This window comes from Lycium barbarum, chromosome 5 (assembly GCF_019175385.1).
Source record: "Lycium barbarum isolate Lr01 chromosome 5, ASM1917538v2, whole genome shotgun sequence".
NCBI classification, from domain to species: Eukaryota; Viridiplantae; Streptophyta; class Magnoliopsida; order Solanales; family Solanaceae; genus Lycium; species Lycium barbarum.
In genome coordinates, this window is record NC_083341.1 from 2,256,894 (window position 1) to 2,269,864 (window position 12,971).

At 38.6% G+C, this 12,971-nt stretch overlaps 2 long non-coding RNA genes across 2 annotated transcripts; both read right to left on the reverse strand.

The window, feature by feature from the left end:
- Positions 1-599: 599 nt before the first annotated feature.
- LOC132640094 (uncharacterized) lies at positions 600-4,162 on the reverse strand. The gene is made up of 2 exons (XR_009582161.1): positions 2,626-4,162; positions 600-2,231 (listed from the first exon to the last, which is right to left on the reverse strand). It is a non-coding gene; the product is annotated as an uncharacterized LOC132640094 (long non-coding RNA).
- Positions 4,163-10,578: 6,416 nt separating this feature from the next.
- Positions 10,579-11,621, reverse strand: LOC132642174 (uncharacterized). Its single transcript, XR_009583058.1, has 2 exons — positions 11,042-11,621; positions 10,579-10,870 (listed from the first exon to the last, which is right to left on the reverse strand). It is a non-coding gene; the product is annotated as an uncharacterized LOC132642174 (long non-coding RNA).
- Positions 11,622-12,971: the final 1,350 nt, after the last annotated feature.

The window sequence follows — 12,971 nt, forward strand, 5'->3', positions numbered from 1 at the left end:
TAAATTATGTTACTAAACATTAAGTTATCTCTGTCTCTTTGATATCTGTTTATCAACTTATTTTCTTATAACATTTCATTTAGTAAATTATCTAATTGTCTGATCAAAACACTTAACTAATGATAATACATGATTAAGAAGCGACCATCTTATAAAAGTAGTGCCTAAGAAACGTACACAAATTATTATTTTTCAATCTAAAACAATAATGAAGTGCACATTATTTTGACCTTGCGCCTGGGCTCAGCTCGAGCTTCACTAAACTAGTTGCATATAATAAAAAGAGTACCTTTTTCAATTAAAAGGCCATCCTTTTGGTGCTTTTAGCCTTTGATGAATCAAATAACGCTATAATGTTATACTGTTGAAGGATAAGGGTAGATTAGTCATTTCTATTTCACTAATCCATGTAATTAGTTAGTTATTAAGTTTAAAAGTTAGTTATCAAGTTATTTAGAGGAGTTGTATCCTAACCATGTATATAAGGTATATACAACTTGCATATCCTACTCAGAATAATGAATACTATTTGATCATCTTTTTCTCTCATTTCATCATATCTCAAATTCATCTTCTTCATCTTGAATAACAACATGATGAGAGTCAAAGGAGTGTAGCTGCTACTTCTGGTGTTTTGAGTAATAATTAGGCCAATGCTGTAAACAATCATGACTTGGATATGTACAATAGGAATCAAAATGGACAAGGACAGCCTCAAAAGTTCAAGAAGAATTATAATCTGGTATGTGAGGTATGCAAGAGGAAAGCTCACAGTAAAGAAACTTGTTATCGAGTGGTTGGCTATCCTACAGACTTTAAGTTTAAAAGGAAAGGACCAGGAAATAATGCAGCATATAATGTCAATCTGATGCTGGTGGTACTGCTGCTGGTTCAACTATACAGTTTGGACAATTTCCACAACAGTTTGGAGAGCATTTACAGCCCAGTCCAGTTAAGCTATGCTCATAGCACAAATGTGTGTCCTCAGAATACATACTCAAATGTTGAGGCAAGTGAAAGTTCAAACTCTCAAATGCACATGACAGACACCACAAAACAGACAAAGCAGTTTGGAGGCTATTCTACAAATGAGCAGTATGAACAAATCCTGCAACTCTTGAACAAAGGCTCAAACACCACATCCACTTCAGCACCTTCAACAAACATTGCAGGTATGCCTAAGTCCTTTATAGTAACTGATGGTGTGCATGAATGGATTATAGACACATATGCAACTAATCATATGGTATCAGACATTTAACTATTGAATAAGAAATCAGTAGTTAAAATTACATATTCAAAGAGAGTTTGCTTGCCAAATGGAGATGTAACACAACTCATACAGGAAAATGCTCTATTTCAGACAGAAATACATTATTTGATGTCTTTCACATACCTCATTTAAGTTCAACTTATTATGTGAATCTAAGATCACAAAAGAACTTAAATGTTCTGCACTGTTCTTACCTGAATTCTGTGTATTCTGGGATCTAATTGACATAAACAATTCTGCTTATGTCAAATGCTAATCATAACATACTCAATAATTCTATGGAGGCAAGAGAAAATGCGGCAATCACTGAGGAAAACAACTGTGATATAGGCTTATGGCATAGAAGATGTGGACATGTGTCATCTATAGCCCTTAAGAAACTGTTACCTGCTAGTATACAAAGTACTAAAGAGTGTGTAACTAAGTGCATTGTATGCCTTTGTCCTAAACAAGCAAGATTACCTTTTCCTTCTAGTAGCATAGAAAGTACTGGTTCATTTGATTTGATTCATGTAGACTTGTGGGGACCTTATAAAACAACAACTTTTGATGGTAACAAGTACTTCCTTACTACTGTTAATAATTACACTAGAATGACTTGGTTGTTTTTACTTAAGCAAATATCAGATGTATGTTTATCCCTTAAGCATTTCTTATATTTGCTCAAACTCAGCTTAACGAGACTATGAAAACTATCCGAACAAATAATGGAACAGAATTCCTTAATACAATATGTGAGCAATTATTTGTTTCTTTAGGCATAATTCATCATAAAACTTGTGTTTATACCCCTCAGCAAAATGGGGTTGCTGAGAGGAAACATAGGCACATATTGGAGATTACCAGGGCTATTAGATTTCAAGGTAAAATTCCAATCAAGTTTCCGGGACATTGCGTACTTTAGCTGCTGTCTATTTGATAAACAGATTGCCAAGTACAGTTATCAATAATGTGTTACCTTATGCAGTGTTATCAAAAGCGAAAAGCGCAAAAAAGCTCTAAGGTCAGTTGGGGCTTTAAGGGCAAAGCGCAATGAAGCGTGGGCTTTAATGAAAAAAAGCGCAATGGTGCAAAAATACAAATATATATATATATGTTTAGTCCAAGATTAATAATAATAAGCATGAATAACAAATGCATGGACAAAGAAATTGGAAAAATATTACGATAAAGTGAAATATTAACCATCTAGTGTTACCTCTCCAAGAGAGGCTCATTGGCAAGGAAAAGTATGTCTTTGAGCCTTGATGATGACACTGAAGCGCACATAAAGCGAGGTGAAGCGCTCAACATGTCTTGAGCTTCGCTTCAGGGCTTAAGCGCGCTTAAAGCACGCCTTTGATAACACTGACCTTATGAGAAACTGTATGGTAGAAAACCAAGTCTTAAATCATCTTAGAGTAATAGGGTGCCTATGTTTTGCTAAAATACTTCAAGAGCAAGATAAACTTATGACAAGAGGAAAAATAGCAATTCACATGGGCTACTCAGAGGTTCAAAAAAAATGTGTCTTATTTGATATTGCTACTAATTCTTTCTTAGTCAACAGAGATGTGCGTTTTAGAGAAGATATCTTTCCTTTTGCAGCAAAAAGTACAGAAAATCATGCACTATTTCCTATCAATCAATCTGAGACACAATGGATGACAAATGAGCTGCATAGTTTTCTTCCAATATCTGCTCCAAATACTACTCAACACATGATAGAGGAGTCACATATAAAATACCATGATCCCATTGATGTCATCATGAATCATACTACTGATAATAAAGAGGTTTCTAATGCTGAGAATCAACATAATCAACCCCTAGCTGATCCTATACCACAAGCAGCACAACCAAATGTAGTTCAACCACCAACTGAGACCAGACAATCAAGTAGAACAAAGCATCCTCCTATATGGATGAAGAATTTTGTATCCTTGAACATACATACTGATACACCATATGCTCTAAACAAATACGATGGATATCAGCATGTTTCTCCTAAGTATCATGCCTATATTTCTTCCATATCAACTGAGACTGGACCATCCAACTACTCTCAAGCAGTCGAAGATCCTAGGTGGATCAAGGCTATGAAAGAAGAGATTCAAGCCTTAGAAGACAATCATACATGGGAGATTACAGATTTACCTCTCGGTAGATAACCAATAGGTTGTAAATGGGTATATACGATTAAATACAAGGCTTCAGGTGAGGTGGAAAGGTTCAAGGATAGATTGGTGGCAAAAGGCTATAGCCAATGGGAAGGTATTGATTTTCGAAAGACTTTTTCTCCAGTTGTAAAAATGGTTACAGTAAGAACTATACTCTCATTAGCTGCTGCAAACAACTTTAATATACATCAAATGGATGTATACAATGCCTTTTTGCAAGGTGATCTACTTGGTGAAATTTGCATGACCCTTCCACAAGGTTTTTCAAGTCAGGGGAAGAATGTACAGAATCCAAGAGTATGTAGAATGTACAGAATCCAAGAGTATGCAGACTTGTCAAATCCTAGTATGGGCTTAAACAAGCACCAAGACAATAGAATGAAAAGCTTTCAGAAGCATTATTGAAGTTAATGTTTAGGCAAAGTCAGCATGACCATTCCTTATTCATCAACAAAACAAGTGAAAGAACTGTTATTGTCTTGGTCTATGTTGATGACATCTTAGTCACTGGTGACAGCTTGAAACTGATTCAAGAGACAAAAAATTCTCTCGGCAAAGCCTTCAAAATAAAGGACCTAGGTGATCTACAACACTTATTTGGCATTGAGTTTGCCAGGTCAAAAGCAGGAATCTTGTGAACCAAAGAAAGTATTATTTGGAACTTATCTCAGAGGTAGGATTGTCAGCACCCAAGCCTATGTAAATACCAATGGATGTGAATACTAAACTTAATTCTTTTTTTGGACCCTATGGAAGGAGAGAAAAGAAAGGTGTCACTTTGGCAACAATGGAGGTGTACCGATGGAGTGAGCGCTTAATTACTGTACGTTCAAATGGAACTGTTTAATTCAGGCCCTTTAACTAGTAAAAATGCCCCTCTCTTAATAGTTTGGTCAAATAATGTCCCAGCTATGATTTTTTTGTGCGGAATGTCCTTCAAAGGCACTGGTCTTTAATTTTTTCCCCTCAAATTGATGTTATTTAGTTTTTGTCCTTCGCTTAAAAAGGTGACTGAAAATACACGAGATTCTGAGTTCGAACCCTCGTTCAGTCAAAAAAAAAATTGCATTGTAAAACTAACCCGATAAGAACATGCACATAATAAATGAAACTTTGAATTATATTTTTAAAGAGACCGTTGAAAATGAGGGCAATTTAGGGCCAATAGGTTGAGATCGAGCGCATTTTAGAGCAGATAGGTAAATGGGGCGTATCTTTATAATCGAGGTAACTGAATAATAAATTTTAATATCAACTCTATAATTATGCAATGAAATAAAGTTCGTGATTTCATAAGCCAAATAATTAGCTATAGGTGAGTTACTTAATTATTGATTGAAAAATCATATATGTATGTTTGATTAGTGATATCGGATGTCAAAGGGTAATTTGGGTATTACAATGGTATATCTAAATTACTTAATTAATGATTGGAAAAATTAGAATAATTAGGTGACTCATTGTAATCCAAATGAACATTAATAATATAAACTATTAAATTCACCTTAATTAATAATAACTTATTTAATTGATAATATACTATAAAATATTCATTTTATCTATTAAAGTAAGACCTTCAATCTAATATAATCAATCCATCGTCCACTAATAAAATGGGTTTGATTTGCCAAAGTAACACCTAAGTCACTCTTAAAATAATGGAACATATAGACAGATAATTGTAATTCATAATTAGACGTATTGTATGGTGTCTAATTATAATCTATACTTAAATATATCTGTAGGTAATTGTAATTCATAATTAGATGTATCAATAGGTGAGTCATAGTTGTATACGGTAAAAATCGAAAATATGTTAAACCGGTAAGACCGGAGACCGAGGGAAGAAAGGGACAAGCATGTGCACGAAGACTTTCATTCTGAACCGGAGGAGTGCTTGAACCGAAGCAAATGAAGGGCATCATTTGGTCCGGCTTCTCCATAGCCGAGTTGGTCGTGGCCGTTGGTCCGTCTGATCGTGGCCGTTGGTCCGGGTGATCCGTTACACAATAGCCACGCGTCAATACCGTTCTGCCACATTATACTGCCAATCGTACGGGTGTCAGACCGTACAACCAACCTTATCCATTTTAGGGTTTTTCTTTATTCTTGAGGGCCTTATGTTGTATGAAGCCCATGAGGCAAAACTATAAATAGGTGTCATTATCTTACTTTTAGGGGTTGACTTCTTGAACTCACATTTTGTAATAGAAAATATATACAAATCTCTCTCTTAACATCTGATTTTTGTCCGGATTAATCGTGTTCATCTTTGGATTTATGCAATCAAACAATATTTAACATATTAGCATATACGTTTAGCATATACTTTCAATTACTATTTAGATTATTCATAGTTGATTCTATCCCATTTTCTCTCAATCAAAGAATAGATTAAAGTCTCACCACATATCCTATACCTCACTCATAAATTTAATTGATTATCCAAATTTAGGGTAAACAGTTTGGTGCCCACCGTGGGACTAGGATAATAGTGGTCTTTGATCTAACTCATCTCTTACCTGTCAAAATCGAAAAAATCTGTTCTCTGTGAAAACGGATCAAATGGCTAACAGTGGACAATCTGGTCACGTCAACAACCTCGAAATCGTGGCCGAAAATGAAGACAGCGGGCCACGAGGATTACCAAACCCCGCTGACCATAACCTCGTTGATTCGAGGGGGGGCCTTAACCGGCAAAACACCGTGGACCAGGAGAATGCTGCCCAGCCGGCCACTGATCCTTTGAATACTCACAATTCAATTACTTTGTCCCGGACACAAGGCCGGAAAGAACCGGATACCCCGAATGATAATATTGACTTACGTTTAATTTTTGAAATGTTGCAGGAACAAAAAGCAGCGATTGCTGAGCAAGGAATCGCGATAGCCCAGTTGCAAAACGAAAGAGATAAAACGACCCCAGAGAAGGCAAAGGGTGTTGCTGAACCCAGAAGAGATGAGGCAAGGATGGTTGAAAGCAATGGATCCAGAGCTGGTTTATCCACCGAGGTCCTGAGAATTCTCGAAACATTGGCGAAGCGGGTAGACTCGACCGAAAAGAGAGTGGAAACATACAACTATAGGGTGGATCAAATCCCGGGGGCTCCGCCTATTTTGAAAGGGTCGGATTCGAAGAGGTTCAAAATGCCAGATATCCAGAAATATGACGGCACAACGGACCTTCACGAGCACGTGACCTCATACACCTGCACTATAAAAAGCAACGATATGGAAGAAGATGAAATCGAATCCGTTTTGCTGAAGAAGTTCGGGGAGACTCTGTCAAAAGAGGCATTGACTTGGTACGACCATCTGCCCGAGCACTCAATCACTTCTTTTGAAATGCTCGCCGATGCGTTCGTAAAAGCACACGCTAGAGCCAAAAAGGTACAGGCTCGGAAAGCGGATATTTTCCGAATAGCCCAAGGAGACGATGAGTTACTGCGCGAATTTGTCAACCGATTCTAAAGGGAATGGATGGAGCTCCCCCCGGTTCCGGAGGGGACTCAATGTTCGAAGCTCGACGACTTCGTTTAAATTAAAGGAAAGCTTGCTGGAATACGAGGCTGTGACATGGGCAGATGTCCATAACCGATACGAGTCAAAATTCGGGTGGAGGATGACCAACTCGAGCTTCCCCCGGGGCCAGTAAATATGAATAAAAGTTTTGAGAGACCAAGGAAAAATTTCGAACCGAAGGCCAGATCATCGAGGGAAAGGTATCGGCCATATTCTCATTCGGAAAAACCAAGCTTCAGGTCGGAGAAATCCAGGGTTGGTCCGAGCCATTTCTCCGGTCGGGGTGATAAACGGATCGAGCGCCCGTCAAACAGTCGAGGTCTCTCATTCAGGAGCGATGCCGGAAGTTCTGCCGGCAGCAAAGACTTGCCAAGGATGTCGGAGTATAATTTCAACGTCAATACCTCGGACCTCGTCTCGGTTATTGGTCGCGTTCCGGATGTAAAATGGTCGAGACCTCTAAGGTCGGATCCGGGCCAACAGGACCCGAACATGATGTGTGAATATCATGGAACCCATGGACACAGAACTGAGGATTGTCGCCAGTTAAGAGAAGAGGTAGCCCGGTTACTGAAGAATGACCATCTTCGAGAATTGCTACGTGAAAGAGCCAAAGGTCATTACAAGGAAAAGGAGACTCATAAAAGGGCCGAGCCAGTAGAACCCCAGCACATAATCAACATGATAATTGGGGGCACCGATACCCCACGAGGGCCGGTGATGAAACGAACCTAGGTTTCTGCTGTGCGTGAAAAGTGCGGCCGAAATTATATGCCTGAGGGTTCCATCTATTTCAGCAACTAGGACGCAGAAGGCATCATTCAACCGCACAATGATACATTGTTAATATCTATTCTTATTAGAAAAGTGTGAGCACTGCTTGGCTGGAAAACAAAATAGAGTTTCTTTCAAGTGTCATCTTTCTTCAAGAAAGACAAAGTTGCTTGAGTTGGTGCATTCAGATTTATGTGGTCCAATGAAGACAAGGACTTTGGGTGGTGCACTTTACTTTTCTACTTTAATTGATGATTGCTCAAGAAAACTTTGGGTCTACGTCTTGAAGACTAAAGACCAAGTGTTGGGTGTCTTTAAGTAGTTTCAGGCTTCAGTTGAAAGAGAAACTGGAAAAAAGCTGAAGTGTATTCGTACTGATAACGATGTTGAATATTGTGGACCGTTTGACGAATACTGCAAGCAACAGGGTATTAGACACCAGAAGACTCCTCAGCTTAATGGTTTAGCAGAGAGGATGAACAAGACCTTGATGGAAAGAGTTAGATATTTGCTTTCTGAAGAAAAGTTGCCGAATTCCTTTTGGGGTGAGGCATTGTTGACCGCCGCACATGTTATTAATCTATCCCCTGTGGTTGCTTTGCAAAGTGATGTTCCAAACAGAGTTTGGTATGGAAAGGATGTTTCCTATGACCACTTGAAAGTGTTTGGTTGCAAAGCTTTTGTACATGTGCCTAAAGATGTGAGGTCAAAATTAACTACCAAGACAAGACAGTGCATCTTCATTGGTTATGGACTTGATGAGTTTGGTTACAGGCTATATGATCCAATTGAGAAGAAGGACGTGAGAAGTCGTGATGTTATCTTCGTGGAGGATCAAACCGTTGAAGATATTAACAAAACGGAGAAGATAAAATCTTCAAGTTTTGAAGGTTTAGTTAATCTTGATCAAGTCCCTCATACAAATGTTGATGACATTGGTGGGATCGATGACGATGGTGATGCCCAGAATCATGTTCCAGATCAGCATGTTGATGATGATAACGATGCTGCTATTGATGAGGTAGATGCTCCAACTCATGAAGTCGTGGATGATTCAAATATTCCACTTAGAAGGTCTACTAGACAGTATGTTCCTTCTTCCCGTTATTTACCTAATGAGTATGTATTACTCACTGATAGAGGAGAACATGAATGTTATGAGGAGGTCATGGAAGATGAGCACAAGGATCAATGGATTGCAGCCATGCAAGATGAGATGGAATCTCTGTATGAGAACCATATTTATGAGTTGGTGAAATTGCCTAAGGGCATGAGAGCTTTGAAGAACAAGTGGGTGTTCAAAGTTAAAGCCGAAGAATACAGCTTGAAGCCCAGATACAAAATTAGATTGGTTGTTAAGGAATTTGGTCAAAGTAAAGGTATTGACTTTGACGAAATATTTTCTCCTGTTGTGAAAATGTCCTCCATTCGGCCAGTTCTCGGTTTGACTACTAGTCTTGATTTGGAGATTGATCAGATTGATGTGAATACTGCTTTTCTTCACGGTGACTTAGAAGAGGAGATTTATATGGAACAATCTGAGGGCTTCAAGGCAAAAGGTAAAGAAATTCTTCCATGCAAACTTAAGAAGAGTCTATATGGATTGAAGCAAGCTCCCAGACAGTGGTACAAAAAGTTTGAATCTGTTATGGGGGAGCAAGGCTATAAGAAGCCTTCTTCAAATCACTGTGTATTTGCATAATTTTTTTTTAATGATGACTTTATCATCTTCCTGCTATATGTGGATGATATGTTGATTGTAGGCAGGAATGCTTCCAAGATTGACGAGTTGAAGAAACAGTTGAGTAAGTCTTTTGCAATGAAAGACTTGGGTCATGCTAAGCAGATTTTGGGCATGAGAATTACTCGTTCAAGAGATGAAAGGAAGCTTTATTTGTCACAAAAAAAGTACATAGAACGTGTACTAAAGCGCTTCAATATGAAGAGTGCTAAGTGGGTTAGCACACCTCTTCCTGGTCATCTGAAATTGAGCAAAAATATGTGTCCTACAACAACGGAGGAAAAAGAGAGAATGGCCAAGATTTCTTATTCCTCTGCCGTTTGAAGTTTGATGTATGCAATGGTATGCACTCGACCAGATATTGCTCATGCAGTCGGTGTTGTTAGCAGATTTCTTGAAAATTCAGGGAAAAAGCATTGGGAAGCTGTGAAGTGGATACTCAGGTATCTAAGAGGAAGCTCAGATGAATGCTTGTGTTTTGGAGGATCAAATCCAATCTTGAAGGGCTATACAGATTCTGAAATGGCAGGTGACCTTGATAACAGAAAATCCACTACTGGATATTTGTTTACCTTTTCAGGGGGAGCTATATCATGGCAGTCGAAGTTGCAGAAGTGTGTTGCACTGTCTACAACTGAAGCGGAGTATATTGCGGCTACTGAAGCTGGCAAAGAGATGATATAACTCAAGAGATTCCTTCAAGAACTTAGATTGCAACAAATGGAGTATGTTGTCTATTGTGACAGTTAGAGTGCAATAGAATTGAGCAAAAACTCCATGTACCATGCGAGAACAAAGCACATTGACGTCAGATATCATTGGATTCGTGATCAGGTTGAGAACGAATTGTTCCAGGTCAAGAAGATTCACACGAGTGAAAATCCTGTAGATATGCCGACCAAGGTGGTACCGAGAGACAATTTTGAATTGTGCAAAGAACTTGTCGGCAGATACTCAAACTAGAAGCCCGGTGTACCTTCCTTCATGTGAATGGGTCTGGAGGGGGAGATTTTGTCACGACCCGACTAGGAGCCGCAACGGGCACCCGGGGCTAACCACCGAGCACCGCTCATTATACTGCTCACTATACTCATTATACTCTTCTTTATCAAATTGATATACAATTCATGCTAGAAATCATACTTTTATAAACATAAGCCCTTAGGCTATCAAAATAGTAGTATGCATATACGTAAAAACTGTGAGACCATACTACCCACACTGCGTACCTACGAGCCTCTACTGAAGTACTATACATATAGGCGGAACAAGACTCCGTCATGCCCAAAATATACATAGATATACACAACAGAATAACCATAAGCACCTCCGAACAATGGAGTGCTCTCAAATCAGCCGCTAACTCCTATGCACCTGGATCAAGATCGTCTCCCTGTCTACCTGTGGGCATGAACACAGCGTCCAAGAAAACGGACGTCAGTACGAATATTGTACTGAGTATGAGAGGCATAATCAACAATAATACATCAATGAAATAGGGAGGCATCAATAAAATATGGTATAATCTGTAACTAACTGTGAATCATAGAGGCATACTGCATGCTGACTTACTTCCATACTCATCATCTCATGTATGCATAACACATATGTATATAAACTACCCGACCATATAGGTACGGTGTGATAATCAATAACATTAGCCCGCGTCCAGGCCTCCCGCGTTCGGGGTATCATCTCATGCCGCCCACTAGTGGTGTCTGCCCATGCCAAAAAGGTCATGGTGTATCCGTATAGCTGCCCGCCTTAGCGGTGACTGCCCGGCCAACTAGGCGCGGTGTGATGCAATCATGACATGCTCATCATAAAATACTTATAATCATATACTTATCATAATATGTTTATCTTAACATAATACATGCATAAGGCTCAAGATCATCTATACTCTATCGGAGTGACGTAAGGTCGTGATCCCCCGATTTCATTATGGAGCAATTATTGACATTCCACCTCACCTTGAAGGAATTAGTACATAAGGTGAGTGTAAGCAATAAATGACATCATTATCAATATGGCATCATCATATCATGTCTCTTATCTTATATAGACATGTAGGAATATAGGCTTTTAGCTTCTCAGAATACATGAACTCATGAAGAGGAAAAGAACTTATACTATAGGATTCATGCCATTGGAAAGAAAGGACTAGCCTCACATACCTTTGTCGTTTAGCTATGTTATCGTTCACTTGATCTCCCCCAATGTCACATCGTTACCTTCACGGGAGAATTCATATTAACATTAGTTAATCGATTATAAGAACGCGTCGTAAATTCTAGAGAAAATTGGGCAGCATTTCCTCTGTAAACTTAACAATCCTCGAAATTCCAACTTAGCCAAACGTCAATCAAAATAGCAACAACAACAATACCAATAATTTCATATCAAACTAGAATTAAATTCATTCTTAAATTACTCCCAAAATAGCCCAATATACATTCGGATGCCAATGCTTGTATACACTTCTTTATTTCCGTATATCCATAATATAACAACAACAACAACTACAGCCAATCCCCCGATATTCCAGCCCACAAAACAATCCATAACGACCATAAAACAGTCCCCAAAATATCATCGCAAAACAGCCACAAATATGACACCAAACAGCTCCAAAATATAGTCACAAAATAGCCACGAAAATTACATAAAACAGCCCCAAAATATTGTCACAAAACAGCCACGAAAATTACATAAAACAGCCCCAAAATATTGTCACAAAACAGCCACAAAAATTACATAAAACAGCCCCAAACATCGGCACAAAACAGCCCGGTATACGCTTTGTATACAATATCTTTATACACTTTATTCTCCCAAATTCAAGAACAACAACTTATCAACAACAATATTAACAATTATTATACATCATAACTCAGCTAATTCCATCCATTTAATCCACCTAAAACAACCCCTTAATCCATAAATCCCAACAAAACAACAAACGAGTTTATAATGCTATTTTCTCCGTTCTAATCCGTTAAAACTCTAAATAAACTTGTTAAAAATGAAAAATGGTCCTTAATCTTACCTTAAGTATGCAGCAACCACGTCCACCCTCTTCTTCTTGACTGATTTTTAGCTCAAATTGAAGGCAACGTGACGTACAACACTTTTCTCTTCATGAGCTTCGGGATTCGGGGCTCAGATTTTGATCAAAACTTGGTTTCTCTCTCTAACTCTCCTCTCTCTCTCTCTCTCTATGAAATATTCTGGATGTTGAGGTCTGAAAATGAAGGAGAAAGGCCGAAATGTTTCATTAAATGGCAAAGAAAATGGGCCTGACCCGACTTGGAATCGGGTTGGGCCGAATTCATTGCCCAGCTTGACCTTTCTGCCTTAAAATGTCCATATCTCCTTATCCCGATGTCACATGAAGACACACGACCTATGGTTGGAAAGCTATTTCAATTATCTACAACTTTAATTCTGGGAGTTTTCCCAAATTCCCAAAGGCTGATAGGGTTATGACCTCCTGAAATCA